A 16,813-nucleotide genomic window follows, 5' to 3' on the forward strand; every position below is an offset into this window, starting at 1 on the left:
ACATATGATACTTATCTTTATCTTTATATTCTATATTTACCTTGAAAAGCTTATGAAAAACTCACAGATTGTTTCAAGTCGCATTTAAAAATAATACCGAATAATAATAATACCAAAAAAGTTCATCAACAATTTACAAGGTGGAAAAATTAAGAATTACTCAAAAATTATTCTAAAAATTATTTAAATAAATAAGTAGAAGTATGTAATATATAATTAAAAAATGATGATAAAAATCTCATTTTTTTATATAAGTATTTTAAGTATTTAAGATTATTTATATAAAGTTTTATTGTAATGCAAAGATTCAGTTGTTCTGTAAACAAAAATTTAATTTTATTTCTACTATTGTGCTGTGCTAGATTTTGATAAAAATTGCACTAATATTGCAATAATAATGCAAGTTTACAGTATGTTTACAGTGAAACACATCACTCTTATAAGTTAAATTATTTATTAATTATTATTTATTATAAAGAAAGGAATAAGAAAGTAATCAATTGAGCAGCAATATAATTACTCAGTGTACATTAGTTTTTCCAATGGAAAACGCTAATAATCTTGACGACGATAAATCAGCATTAATTAAGATTAACAAAATTGTGTGTGTGTGTGTGTGTGTGTGTGTGTGTGTGTGTGCGTGTGTGTGTGTGTGTGTGTGTGTGTGTGCGCGCGCGCGTGTGCGTGCGTGTGCGTGTGTGTGTGTGTGTTATCCGGAAAAATTTGAAATTTTCAGAGAATTTGTGAATGTTTCGAGAAATCAAGCAATTATATTCAATATTGAAGACAATGCTTTCGTGTTAGGTGCAAGTTTAGTTGACGAGAATGAAGACGGATATTTATCTTCTTAGTTTTATAAAAATTGAATTTTGCATCGGTTATGCATTATATAATTTTTTATTTGTAGTTTTTGAAAATAAACTTTGAAAATTTTATGCAGTATAAAATATTTATTCTTTAGAATTTCTCCTTATATTTTTAATTATTCTTATATTTAAAAAAAATTTTTTTCAAATTTAATTATTGAAACTCAAGTAACTTGTTAATTTTATTTTATAATTTATAAACTTTTATGAATTTTTATGAATAAAAATTTGAAGAACTTTGCACAATAAATATATATTTATTTCTAATTCTCTTATTTTTAATGAATTGCCTTGAAAACGAAGGGATTCTCAAGGAATTTTTTTTCGAGTTTGAATAAATATCCTTTGAAACTTTTCGAAAAAAGTGCTGAGAGAAAGTTGGAGAGTTGAGATTCAACATCAATTGTAACGCCAATCTCGAGAACGAAATTTTACGTTATCATCATGATTTAGAATTATCATCAAATCATTTATTCGAGATTAAGTAAACCAAATGATCAATATAACTTGACCCAAGTGATAAGATTGTCATATGTATCTGTGTTATGACGTTCACACAACGCCCATTATTAAATGTGCATTGCGAACCTTTACAAGCGTATCGAATATGTTACGCAAATTGATTTTGCAAAAACGCCAAATATTTAACCACATTCGCGCTTTACAATGTTCGTTTCCGATTTTAATCACATGAATTTCATTTGTCTCTTTATCTTCACTATTATTACAATACTTGTAATCAATATGCATTGTAATTGATATAACAGTTGTTCTATAAATACAAATCTGCAATGAAAATCTAGAAGTCGGCAATTTTACATTCAACGCTCGATCGTTATCGATTAATCGTTTATTAATTTTATTAATTTTTGATTAATTAAATTTTAAATGTCTTGTTTTGGAGAATATTTTGCAATTTTCTTATCACATGATGCATTTCCAATCTTGTTTAAGTTAATCTTAGAATTGTACATTTTAATCTTTTATGAAGAAAGAAATTTCCTATCTCCTTCGGCACTTTTAAATTAAAAAATAATTAAAGTACTTAATAATGTATTATTTAAAATAATAATTTACAAATATTACGAATAATTATAAAATAAAATATTTATAATATGACAAATGTTGTTATTATTTAATTTTTATTATAATTTGCAATAGAAACTTTTAAATAATATAACATTTTTGTGCAGATTTTTTTTGAAAAATGAAAGACATCAATTATTTTTATCTGAGAGAATTAGTTTGGATAATGTACCATTTTACATAAAGAGATCAATAACGTGTAAAAAAAACCAATCGTTACGTTTAGCATAGCGATAACAATACTGATTTAATGTATGTTTGCATGTGTGTACATAACACCGAGTTGCTGATATAAAACGGAATTATAAGTCAGGTGTCATTTTCGAAGTATAGTAAAGCAGGTATCGAATGAATATATTGTTCGCACTATAGGAGTCCGCGTGAGTAATTTAATCTATCCTAAGGTACGATCGATAATACTCTTTATAATCCTATCCTCTTTATAATTCCAGCAAAATCATTTGTGGCATCTTTTGTGGCATAAACTTAAAAGATTATGGTGGATTATTACGGCAAATTCCTTTAGGCGTAAATCCCTATTAGATACCATTAGCAATTATATACATTGATGCCAATCGATTTGATAAAAAATTATCTTGTTAAAATAATGCCAGTTAAATAAAATATCAATTTCTGAAACAATTTGATTTTTAAATTATTAATAAATATTGATATCGAACGAGAAAAAGTTGCGCATATTATCAATTTATATTATCAAACGTCAGCTTCAACGTAAATGTAAATATCTTATTCTGTATATGGGTACATTAATTATATATAAATTGAATGAAAACTTGTGATCTTGCCTTCAATCTTTTCTTGTTAAAAAAAATGTTTTTTAATCAAGCTAGCCTTGTTGGTGTAATTTTATTCGACTGCGACTCCACTTATCACTACTTACTTTGTTTTAATGGATACGAATGAAGTCTTGATGTAGATGATGTCAGAATCCGGTATAATTGTAGATCGAAAGAATCAATTGCAACTTCTTTTTAATTATATTTTATGCAGGGCAACCTTTCTGCTTGGCACAATTGCTTAGTTAACCGTTAGAAGAAAACGGTTTACAAAGAACAAATTTTGTTTTTTTGATATACACACAAAAAGAAAGATTTCTTTGTATTCCTATTTGTTTGTTTTATATTTGTTTAATTTAAATAAATATTTTATACAAAACGTATTTTATATTTTTGAATAACGATATTACATTAAATCATGTTATTTGATAGAAAAAACGCGATTGTTTCAAATAATTTTTTTCGATGAAATAATATATTCTTTAGTTATAATAAATATTTTTTAATGAAATAAAACATGAACATGCGAGCAATATGCAGCATAGATATGCATCACCGCCAGATGGATGTGATGAACTTTTATTTTTCGTAAATAGAAATTATAAAAGATATTATCAAACATTTCAATTATTTCTATTAAAATAGCCTTTTGAAAGATGAGTCCCCTAAATAGTTATTAAATTCAAATTAAAATGAGCTCTCTTAAAATGAGAGAATCCAAGATGAAAATAAATTAAATATAATTTTGACAATACAATTATTAAGACAAAAAAGATCTTTATAAAAATTTCAATAATTTTATTGAAATAAAAGGTGAAGTGGTTTGAATAATATAACATTGTTGAAAAATATAATAACATTGTTTAAATTAAAAGCGAGATCAATTTTTCTCAGAAAAATATTTTCTTTTATATAAAAATATTTATTATTTGAAAAATCATATAATTGTATTTTTTTAGACAAACAAGATGATTTGATTGGATTATATTTCAACGAATAAATTTCTTTGGATTTTCGCAAGTTTATTAAATCAGAGAATTTTTCTTTTGTGCACAATGGTGACATTTTCTGAAATATTCACATTACATTAGAATTACAATAGAATTAACTCTTTATCGCATAACATGCCATATATATATCAGAATGTGTTTAATCGATTGTATTTGATTTTAATAACAAGATGATGTGAATTAAATTAAACTATTTATGAGAGATGTGATTTTGATACATTTAAAATATAAAATAAAATTAATTTTTTTTTTAATTACCTTTTCAAACAATGACTTTTGCACACAATGGAAAACTTTTCATTACTTTTTTCACAATTGCTTATTTAGTTTCAGTTAAATTGTCTTTTTGTACATAAAATATTTTTTAACAAAAAACAGATTCTGTAATAAAGATTAATTGAGAGATCAGAAATTATGTATGAGAGATACTTCTCGTACCGTTAGCAGTGGTCCAGTTTAAGATGGTGGAATACTTGGCAACGCAGCCTTCACCGGCATACGAACCGTTTTTTTTTTTTTTTTTTTTTTTTTTTTTTTTTTTTTTTTTTTTTTTTTTTTTTTTTTTTTTTTTTTTTTTTTTTACGAACTATGAAAGTCCAATCGTCTATCTACATGCTCCAGTTTGAATAGTATGCTAACTTTGACGAAGTATTCGATTTGAAGAACTGAGATGATATATTTTGTGCGTGCGTACGCATCCACATAAATAAAATAAATATTTATGGATGTGTGAGATTTGTTAGATTTGTATCCTAACATTAAAATTCTATATTCAAATTCTATTGTGATCAGAGTTTCTATTCTATTTTCAAGAGACTAAGAGACTCTTCTATAATTTATTTATATTGCGCGCGCGCGCGCGCGTGTGTGTGTGTGTGTGTGTGTGTGTGTGTGTGTGTGTGTGTATCACTAATTTTATAATATTTATATTTATAAAATGAAACTAAATTGTTCAGAACCATTTGATCTCAAATTTAAATAAAAGTTTCATTTTTTAAATTTTCTGACTATTAAGCAGAACTCTGTTTATAAATTATAGAAGAGTCTCTTAGTCTCTTGAAAATAGAATAGAAACTCTGATCAGAATAGAATTTGAATATAGAATTTTAATGTTAGGATACAAATTTCACACATCCATAAATATTTATTTTATTTAAGTTTATCTCTAAATGTCAGCATTAGTCATTTTTATATTATACAAGAGATTAGTAAAACTAATCATATCGAGATATGGAAGAATTCACGTAACGCAAAAGAGGTTATTAACAAGCAGAAATAAAAAGTTCTTATTCAAAAACATATGTATCCGAATTCCGACGTGCTCCAGCATCTTAGTAAGTATTACGCTGAAAGCAACGCACCTTTATCAGTATCAGCTGACTTGGAGCATCAACTACGCGCTTTGTATAAGTAAAATGTGAAAGGAAGTGTTGATTATTTGTCAAGAAAAGGTCACCTATAGAAAAAGTTGATTCTCATTCGCTCTATAAATATGGTTGTTACAGCTTTATATGCATAGTACAGCTTTGCATATTCAGATACAAATACTTTTATTTAATAAAATCTTTGTCGAAGAAAGCATTACTAATGAAAATGTTAATTAAAATGTTCTTGACAAAAAGATTATTATCCTCTGTCTCCTCTGTTTACAGATTTTGATATTATATGCTTCGTTTATTTTAAATAACAAAATATTTCAAAGTAAGATTTAGTTTACTTTTAATTTAGCAAATTACATTATTTATTTCTTAGATAGTTACATTGTTAAATAAACAAATGCAATAGGTTTTAAACAATTTATATTTTGTGCTTTAGAATTTAGGATAGACTTCTATTTACTTTATGTGCGATATGAAAAACATTAAAAAATTTTGAATAAATATTATATAAGATAACAAAATGTATGGTAAAAATTACTGTTAAAATGCGCAATATACGAGAAACAAAAATTTTACTTTGAAATTTGATGCAAGTTTAACAAAAATAGGCTTAAGGCTTACAAGTACAGTATACAAGCTTTGCATATTTAAATATAAATATTTTTATTTAATAATATCTTTGTTGAAGAAAGAATTATTATATAAAATGTTTAATTTTTGACAAAAATATTCTTAAACTTAGATTATTACATCAGTATTTATATTTAAAAAAAAAAAATATTTTAGTAAGACTATTTTGGTAAGACTTGAATAGGTTTAATAGGTTAATAATTAATTAATCGATCAGGTAATATAAAAAGTATAATAAATATAAAAATCATCAATTTACGTGTATTTTTGTATAGCTTCGTTAAATGGACGAGTCATATTGTTACACGATGTATCTCGAGATGAGCACAGACTATCGAGATATTGTTACTCTAATCAGTAGCGGTGATTATAAATTTGCGATTGGACATGTGGTATCTCTATCAATAACCGTTAGAAAAAAGTAGCTTAGCTCCCGTATTGCTGCAGCTGTCTTCTATAACATTCTATCTTGGCATCGCTCTAACGGGTTTCTCGTCGCTGTGTTGTATAAATCGTAGCGACGATTATTGCCGAGTAATCGTTGAATCGAACAGTCGGTTTGTTATCTTCTTCTTCTTCGGCGCGCAGATACTCGTGATACTCTCGTACACGCCGCCAATCGTAAATCAATACTTCCGTAGCCATTGCGAATATTAAAGTGTTAGCCGTAAGCCACTGTACGTGGCCGATACCAGGCCGATATTTATTACCGAGGACAACCCGCAACGTCCACGTGGCCATCTTAACATCATTAACTTCCTATTATGCAATTTCTACGCGAAAATTTCTACGCCCATTAAGTCCACGGATTAATCCCATTGATATGCGCAACATCTGATGCGATTATGAAAAAGCGTCATCCACTGGAGGCAGCTGGCCCGGAGAGATTCACGTGTAGTGTGTAGTGTGTTCTCCGCGTGTCTAATAGCCCTGCAAAAAGTCCTGCTACTTGTGATAATGACGTGATTAATTTTCTTTATATCGTTTGCGGAGACGTTTGTTCGCGGCGAAAATCACAGAGGCGATTACACACGACATATTTAAAATAAGATTAACATTTACTTATAATATTATAGACATTATAGATTCCTTCAATCGTTTGGACTTCTTGGTATAGTAATTACGTCGTCTTATTTTCTGTCGTAACTTTCTTTGGTAATTATCTATTTTGTATACGTTCTTTTGTGTGCATTGCAATTTTAAAAGATAAAAAATTTGATGATTTATAATTAAGATTTATATTTAAATAATCCTTTAATCCTAATAATTTTCTTTTTTGCCTATGAAGGTAAAAAATCAAAAAAATATTTGATGCACGATTATTATCGAAAGTAATTGTAAATAATAAAATATTTCTTATAAGTTAATAAGCCAGACGAAGGAAATTTTACATACATACATACATACATACATACATACATACATACATACATACACAAATCGATCTTTATAAATTGAAATTTATGGGTAGGCAATTCATTATGTAACATTAATACGAGGAATTTTATTAATACGTTGCATTTACATCACACTGATTACACAAAACTTGTCTTACAAGAATTTGTTATTGTGTCCGAGTCTGAGAAAAATTACAATTACCAGGTTAAATTAGATTCGATTATGAGTTGATGTAATCAATCGGTAATCGAATATAATAGATTTTTGTTGAAATTTAATTTTTACTGCAAGTTGTTTTAATTCAAATAACGCTATCTATCAATTAAATTTAATACTGCATTATTAATTATATTTTGCTGGATTGTTCTTTAATTATACTTCATTTGTAATTAAATTCTCTCGAACATAAATTTTCGTGAAAAATAAAACAAAAATGTGATCTCATCGGTGAATCAATCATTAGCTTCAATCTTTCGAAAGTCTCGAAATTTTTAATGCATAATTTAAAAACAGAAACTCGTTATATTACAATAACATTCCGTTGTTGTAAACTCATAAATTTTTTTATTCGCGTAAGTATAAAATGATAGGTTTTAGATAAGAAAGCTTAAATAGAAAGAAGAAACACAAAAAAAAGGAAAGATAAGATAATATAATCAATTGCACAATAATTAATCGCTTTAGAGAATCGCATAATTATTATTTTAAAGTGATTATTTGTGTTAACCTTGCAGATATTAATCACAAATTTGCATAATCCACTTTTACTATCTCTTGATCCCCGAGATCGTTATTGTTTTTTTTACTTTCGGTTGCTCAACCGAAAGCAAATTCAGTCAATCGCAACGCATTGCTTACTCTTGGCTCGAGGCTACTTTCTATCAATTTTCTGGACGGATACACGCAATGACGTGCTCAATTCATTTATGTGATAAATGCAACTTTTGTCTGCTGGCGAATGGGTAGATTTCGCTTCGCTGTTTTCATTGTCGCTTACGTAGTCATATCGACTCGTAAAAACTTTCGGCTTAGCATTGGCGGAAATTTTTTGCCTTACGGAAAAATTGAACTCGTCTGTATTATAGAACGCAGTATTTTTCCTATCAACTTTTTTATGTATTAATTTTATAGAAATTTTTTTCCATAATTAAAGTTTATTATTTATTTTATTTTAATACGTATCATATTTCTGTTATATGGAAACCGTGTCAGAAACGAGAAATTTTTTTTTTATTTAGATCTTTTTTGTTATTTTAATATGGCATCTAGAACTGTCAAGTCGCGTCAATATTTGTTTTATATAAAAATTTCGTAGCCTGTATCTCCAAAATTAGTATCACTAAGCTGGTAGATTTATATGAAGAAACAATATTAAGTTCTTAGAATTAGGCTTAGATATCTAATGTGAAATAAAAGTGTGATACGAAAATTTGTTCATATACATTTGTTCATATGCACGCGCACGCGCACGCACGCACGCACGCACGCACGCACGCACGCACGCACGCACGCACGCACGCACGCACGCACGCACGCACGCACGCACGCACGCACGCACGCACGCACGCACGCACGCACGCACGCACGCACGCACGCACGCACGCACGCACGCACGCACGCACGCACGCACGCACGCACGCACGCACGCACGCACGCACGCACGCACGCACGCACGCACACACACACTACGAATTTATGTATGTATACATGAATATATATCTACATATGTTATATGTGCATATGAATGGATGCTTTCGTCGGAATTCTATCTAGTCTCTCCAACATCATCTTAAAGATTGATACATTCGTTTTGCTTGTATCATAATCAAATCATTTTGTTTTTTTAGCAAAATAGCATTACTTATATCAATGTTTTAAAATCTTTTCTAACTTTTTCGTTTTTTACTTGCTAAAAAGTTTATATGATATAATAATCGCTTGTCTTGTTGTTATAAGAATCTCGTTAAGGTCATTGGCTTTTCATTGTCGCGTTCGATTATCATTTCCACAGAAATATACAGCAATGCGGTGTTGCTTAGAAACGAGGCTCATAACACGGAAGTCGAATATATATGTATAGTCGACCACAGTATAATTTATCGACGATAAAGATTGCGTTTTTAATCTTTATGATTTTAGATAGGAGATAATTAAAGATGACGAAAGTTTGCGCGGGTTAAATATTTGCGCTCGTACAATATATCTATATGAAATATAATAATCGATGCGTATCATACGTTAAGAGAAAAAAGATAATTGTAATTATCACAATTTGACTATAATATTTAATTATTTTGGAGACAACTATATTTTTATAACTATTTTAATTATGCAAATTATGACTAATTTTATATTGTATAGTCTGCACTCACAACTATACACTATAAAAACAAACTATTCAAATTCAAATCGTATAGTTGTCACTATAATGACACTATAAAACGAGTCTAGGTTAGATAACGGGTCTTATATATAGAAAAAAATTGTACTATAAAAAATTTTATAATGAATATAATCCAAAGTATGGGTAGTTATGTGTAATAATAAATCGTACTTATGTTGATACTAATATTTTGCTTCAAATGTATAATTATATCAATTATATCTATGTGACATTTTTGTTTGAAAGATGATTTAATTTATAAAGCACGAAATGGGAATTAGTTGCTAGATAATTAGTTGCTAGATAGTTATATTGGCATATCAATTATTTAATAATTACTTAACATCACTAGTCTATTTATCTTGTGTGTATACTTAATCTATTTATCTTATATGTTTACTGAAATAGACAAACATTTTTATCATTATCAGAGTTATATCAACATCAAAATCATCATCTTGTTGAAATATAATTGAAATATCCTGTCGAAGAAGCTGCAAGTATATTTAACCCAGATGTTTTTAATTGCGAGTTTCTTAACTTGCGAAGTGCCATCCGTGCAGGCGAATGGCAAACTCTAAAAGATACAATAAATAACCATTTTCAAATATATTTTATCTATGTTGACATATAGAAATATAGCTAAATAGAATATTAATATGCTTAAATGCACTATTCGAAATTGCTTGTTTTTTCATTTATATAAACTTGTTTTTTTATCACGTAATTAGTAAAGAGAATGTTAAGGATATAGTTATATTTATTATAATTGTGATTGTGTATATGTATTATTAAGGAAAGGTTTATTATGTTTTATGTATCATAATTTTATATTTTATTTATATTAATATTTGAAATTATAATGTAATCATATAATTTTTATATGATTAGCAAGCTTAGGCAGATAATGTTACTATTATTAATATTATAGAAGAAATAACAATAAAAAGAGAAACACACATCTCAATTATTATTTTACTTATGCAATTGTAGTTAAATATCAAACATTTTTTCTTTAGTAGTTTATTATAAAATAACAGTAAAAAATTAATTTTTATATTGTTTGTTCAAATTCTTGAAAATCATCGGGAAAAAAAATGAATAACCAATATGAAAAATCTGAAGCTAATAATTTTAATTAGAATAAGAGATATTCATATTCATGTTTCACTTTTATCAGTAAATACATTCGTTATTCGTTATGTTCTGAGATTATATGGTGACTAGAGATACATATATAATATAAACATGTAACATAAACTATATGCTAAATATACATATTTAAAAGTGTAAAAGTATTTTTCAATAAATATGAGATAAATATGGACTATGGAAAATCTTTATGATGGGAGAAATATTTTTAATTATTACACGTAATAAATCTGTTATCTGCTAGATAAAAATCTGTTAGATAATAATTAGGAAACATGTCCATTTATTTCTACGTTTGGGAAATGTTAATTTGAAAAAGATTTTTGAAGATATTCTCGCAGACGCAGCAACTTGGGACGTGCTGCAGTTGCGATATTTTGGGAGTCGACGGAACCGCTCGTAAATCGGCACTCTCGTACATTCCGCACTCGCACATAGAAGAAAGAACACCGGTGTAGAGATAAAATATTCTTTGTTCTTTATTATATCGATAATTTTTCAAGTCGTAAATCACATTTTCAAATTCAGTTAATCACACTCGTCGCCAAGAATTGCTGTTGCGTCGATTTTCGCGCTCGGCTGACATCGCGAGAAACGCGAGACATATTGTTTACAACAATATGTAAATTATTTATAGAACTTAATGCCCGAAAAGTAGATATCAAATGAAAATCGATATATTGAAGAAATGTGTAAAAATATGTAAAAATATGAGGTTAGTCACACGTAGAAATATATATATAAGAAGTTATTTACATTAACATGCATAAATTTTCTTGCTCGCGATAAAGTTAATGTAGAATAACTGTCAGTATCTTTGTTTAAGAAATGTTTTATATGTGTGAATTGATCAGAAACAACACATTTACTGATAACAATGAAATTATTTTTTGCCCGCGGCTTGTGCATTATTCATTGCGCTTTTAGTGGAATCATCGCTTCATCGCGTCATCTGCTTAGAACGTACCTCGTCAACTTGACAATTGCGCAATTGCTCTTAACAGCGAAAATAATATGTGGCCATGTTTTGCTAGTGAGTAATCTAATTGAATATAACTTCCGATTTCATTTCGAAATAACAAAATTTGTGACAATTATTACGGTACTATTTATATCTTCAGCTTCTAGTAGTAATATAATATAATGTATATACCGATTCCGTTTATATAAGTATAGTAACTTGAGTAGGTAATCTATAATTAAGAAAACGCATTTTGAATTAGATAAGATATTTATAAGAAATTAATAAGAAATATTATAATTTGTCTATGCAAGCTATCTTGAATTAAACATATACAGAATGTCCGTTAATAACCGTTAATTACCTCTTGTTCTTTGGCAAATAGAGTAGGTTACATTTTATAGAAGAGTCTTATTTGAATTTGTGATTTTCACAATAATTAAAGAGTTGTTAATTTATACAGATCTACGAATGAGCAAGATTTTGTGATGAACAAAAACCAACCGTCGTAAAACTTGACACAGACATAGTATGAGATAAAATATGAAGGAATTTAATCAAAATTGAATGAGTAATGAGCTAAATGAGTAAGTCTTGGTAAAAAAGTCAGAAAATGGATCTTACTTTAGCAAGAGAATAACGTTCGCCCCACTAAATAATCATTGACAATTGGCTGAATATGTGTGAGTGTAATCTTCGATTATTATTATCGGTTCTTGACTCACTGTTTCCCGTTGTCAATCTTCCGTTGCACCAAAAAGTTCTTTTCAAATTTCGCAGATCGATCACTTCGAAGTTTCCAGTTTCCAGTTAGTGTCTTCACTTTTCTTTGTTCTCCTGTGAAAGTTAGTATGTAGAAATGAACGACAACGATTGTCGACAATGACAAGAAAGAAAATGGATAAAACCCTGCCAATAATCGTCGAATTGTGTGAACCAGGCACACTCTTCATTTATATAATCGCACAAAGCTGCAGTGTTTGTGAAGGGCCATTCACACGAATGATGTTATTCTATTGCCAAAGCGAGATTTTATGAATGGCAAATGGACACTGCTGCCACACGATCGACTAGATTTTCTCTCATTTTCTGGTTTCTTTTTGATCCACAGAAAATCCACATATTTAGCCATCTGATTTTTTAAATGGCAACAGGATTAATTTATCGTTGTGTGTCGGTTCCAGTTTGTCTGTTCTGACCGCAGCAACGCGGTTATGTCATCATATGTTTTTACGATGAACGATACACGTGCGTAATAACGTCGAGATGTCTGACGGTCTGTTATGTTCCATTACGTATACTAAAATACAATATAACACATGAATCGCGTCTGATAAGTTTCATCTATGCCAAGATGCACGGTCGATTACCATCTTCCAATACCAATATTTTTCAATAGTGAATAGTCGAGTGTGAATAGTCATTTCAATGTATTTTTGCTTATTGAATACAACATTTGCTTGTTATCAAAATTTAGTAGTTATCACGTTAATTTTGAAAAAGATGACATCAAAAATGACGATTTAGGAAGCTTTCATAATGTTGTAGCAAACTTTTTTTATAAATTTCGTTAATGCCACGTGAAAGTATCAATTTTTTATTTTAAAATATATTTTGTTTTGTTTTGAATTTTTTTTCATTTTCGAGATATAGCAATTTGAAAATAAATTCTGTTGATATTCATTGCCAGAATTCAATTCAATTTATAGTTCTATATGAATTTTAGCAAAAAATATTGCTTTCTTAATTTTTAAATGATGATTTTTTTATAGATATGTAGATATGTCTGATACATTCTAACATTTTTTAAAGAGTTTTGACTATAAATATTTTTTATAAATATTTTCTGACGCAATTCTCGCTGTAGCTTTGAACGCAATTGTATAATTTTCCAACATTTTTCAAATAGTTTTTAAATATAATTTGTCTATTTTTTTTAATAATTTGTAAAAAAATACAAGTATAAAAAAAAAAATACAAGTATGTAAAACGATTGTAGTCGATTTTTATTAGTAATTATCAATTCCAAAGAAGTTCTCAAAATATAGTTCTGAATTGTATTCTCATATTTAGTAAATATTTTTTAGTAAATTTTCTGTTTTTGGCAATAAAAATTATTTATAAAATAGAAAATAATGATAATGAATAGAACTCTTTGAAAAATTTTTTGGCATACATTCAGAAGTGCTTGAGAAGGACTTGAGCAGAACTGACACAACTGTTGAAAATACGCCAGTGTTTCATATGTATATATCTATACGAATCTTTTTTAGGATGATAAAAATCATTTAAAAGTTAAAAAAGGCATTTGTTCGCTAGTACGTTTTTTAAAACTTATGCGGAACTATAAATGTTTTGAAATCAGGCGATGAATATCAATAGAACTCGCGCCGGACACAATGAACTGCTGTGTGAACCTGGCTGGCATCTCGCCTATATTTTCAGACGTTTTTTGTGTTTCAGTAGCCAGAGCCATTCGTTTATCTTATAGAGAACTATAGTACTATTGAAAATAAAGCCAAAACTTTCAATGGTGCGTGACGTTTCCGCCAAATGATTTCGCTAGTCTCGCACACATTGTCCCGATGCAAATATGTATGTATGTATTTAATAAGGAGAGACGACGGTTTCTCTTTGCATGCTCTAATAATACAGCCAGCCGATATATAATGATGATGTGTAAGCGAGATGTGTGGCGGGTCCGGGTGGAGATCCGCCCACATCTCGTTTCGTTTTAGCTTAAATCTCCGAGATGATTTCAGTATCCCGTCGGTTCTCTTTCTAATCGCACGCGTCAACCTGACCTGAAATTTCTTTTCTTCTCTTAAATGTACAAGCGATTGTCGAATGTCCACTATTTTCAGGCGAGAATTAATTTCTTACGCGAATAAACAAGCGTGCTTTAACAATTTTGATACACATAAATAATAAGCGTCTAATCGCCTTTGAAATTATCGGATGGTGTCTTACAGAGAAGTTGACACCGTCATCCTCTCGACGATTATATGTAGTATATACAATCTATTTAAAAAAGAAATCAGAATCATTTATTTATAAGAAAGAGTTACTGGTCTTTTATTAAGCACCGTGACTTTACAAGTGTTGGAAACCTCGCGCGAGGTACAAAGACGAAGTATTCGAAGTGTATATAGCGGGAGAAATCCGGGTGATCGATCTCTGTAGTTATCGTCCTCTCCCGAGTGTGCCATTACGGAGAATCCTGAGGGTAGCGCCCCTGCGGCATCCAGTGCAGCAGGGGTACCGGTTATATACTTGAATGACGGCTACGTCGACAGGTAAAGATGGTTTTGTTAGAGCTGAGATGGGTCCTTGCTCCGAAAGATTAATTCTTTTCATCCTCCTTTTACCCCCCCTCCCCCTTCCCTTTCCCCTCCCCGCACACAAATATCTCGAGATGGTTTTATTTTCTCGATTTACCGTGGTAGCGTGGTCAGCTGTCGTGGATATTTTCAGTATTCAACATATTGTTCGTAACTGTGAAAAATTGTGAATGCCATTTACGGAAACATCTCTTTTTTTTTTATATTATGTTACTTTATCGAATTACATTTTCCAAAAATTATTAGCCGAATAAATAATTGTATAGAAGTACGTATAGTATAAGTGTATGTATAGAATAATATCTATTTTATTATTAATTATTTACTGGTCTTGATTAATTAAATAGTATAATATAAATTTATACAGGCAATAATTTATTGCATAAAAGCAATGAATCTATTTTGGATTTTTGCATTTTTTACGTTGAATTTTTATTGGTAAATGTATTTTTAATATTTATAAAAATGTAAATATATGGGAGTGTTCTCTTATTCTACCTTTTATAAACAAATATTTTTTGCGTATACGATTTTAAATAATAATGATTTTAACATTTTAATATTAATATTAACATTTGAATTCTACAAAACTTTTTATTATTGACGCGCTTTAATAATCCCTACAGATACAGATTAACAATTTTCAATTCTTACGTTTATCTTAATGTCTCATGATATTTAAAGTTTAAGAAATTTATTGTTTCTTTGTATTTTATACATTCAATTTTTGTTGAAATATATATATATATATATATATATATATATATGTGTGTATATTTTTAATATTTGCAAATATACTAAATTAATTTTTATTTGTATTTGAATATTTGAATATTTGAACATTTTAATTTTAATTTTAATTTTAATTATTTCAATATTTGCAAAATAATAATTAACATTTGAACAAAATTTGTTTTATTATCGCGCTTGAATAATCAGATCCTATATTCAGATTAACGATTTTACATTCTTACTTCTTATCTTAATTTCTCGCAATATTTAAAACAATATTTATTCGAATATATCTGCTAATAATCTTGATATTTTGGTATTTATACCAAATACCCGTGGAATATTCCCGTGCTGTTTGAGAATACTATTTGAGTGAGCATCGATAGTGCGTTCGTCGCTAGCGACGATACTTAAACGTTCCCTCGAATACGCGCCTGTACCTTATTCTCCTTATTCCGACTCGAGATCAGACACACCGTCTATTCATTATTTGAATAGACACCGTTGCAATTTATTTAGCCGATTATTCTCTTCGTTAATTATGCAGTTATGCGCCGCTGCACGAACGAGCCTGTCTGCCGCGCGTCTGTCGTAAAGAAAAACGCCGAGCGATTCGTAGCCTTGAAAATCTTTAACGGGGGACCAGGATGAAATTCCCCGCTAGCTGGCAGTCAGCTGTAAAAAGCGCGGCCGATACCGCTGTAAAGTGCGTACTGTAAACTACGACGTTTACGACGTAACGCGTCTTCCTTCGCGATGCTGACCACGATGTCTGCTTAACGTTCTGCGTGATTGCTCGCGCGCTTATCACGCTTATTATACACGTGTATTATACACATGCGAATGCGAATGTTGAAGTGTACAAGGCGATTCTACTATCGGGCAAAGTTCCTTCGAAACTTGTTTCTTGTTAATTAAGATCGGTCTTGGTAATTGGCCGGTGGAATAAAGTGAGATTCTACCAAGAGATGCGTTTTGATGATAAACTTAACAACTATTATAAGACTGTCAGATAATAAGTATTAAACTCTGTCATTGTAAAACCATTAAGGAAAACGATTAATTTCCGAGCAAAAGC

The 16,813-nt window shown here is 29.4% G+C and overlaps 1 protein-coding gene across 4 annotated transcripts in view; it reads left to right on the top strand.

Annotated features, from left to right (window-relative positions):
- ssh (Protein phosphatase Slingshot) overlaps positions 1–16,813 on the top strand; it is a 106,070-nt gene that overhangs the window by 19,287 nt on the left and 69,970 nt on the right. Inside the window, exon 1 of one of the 4 annotated variants that reach the window (XM_089073417.1) lies at positions 14,479–14,958. The exons of the other annotated variants lie outside the window; for them this stretch is intronic. The gene's annotated coding sequence lies outside the window, so the exon portion shown is untranslated. Of the gene's footprint in view, positions 1–14,478; positions 14,959–16,813 lie in introns of those variants that run through there. 4 annotated transcript variants of the gene reach the window in all.

This window comes from Pogonomyrmex barbatus, unplaced genomic scaffold (genome assembly GCF_055798465.1).
Source record: "Pogonomyrmex barbatus isolate J1 unplaced genomic scaffold, ASM5579846v1 scaffold15, whole genome shotgun sequence".
Classification (NCBI taxonomy): Eukaryota; Metazoa; Arthropoda; class Insecta; order Hymenoptera; family Formicidae; genus Pogonomyrmex; species Pogonomyrmex barbatus.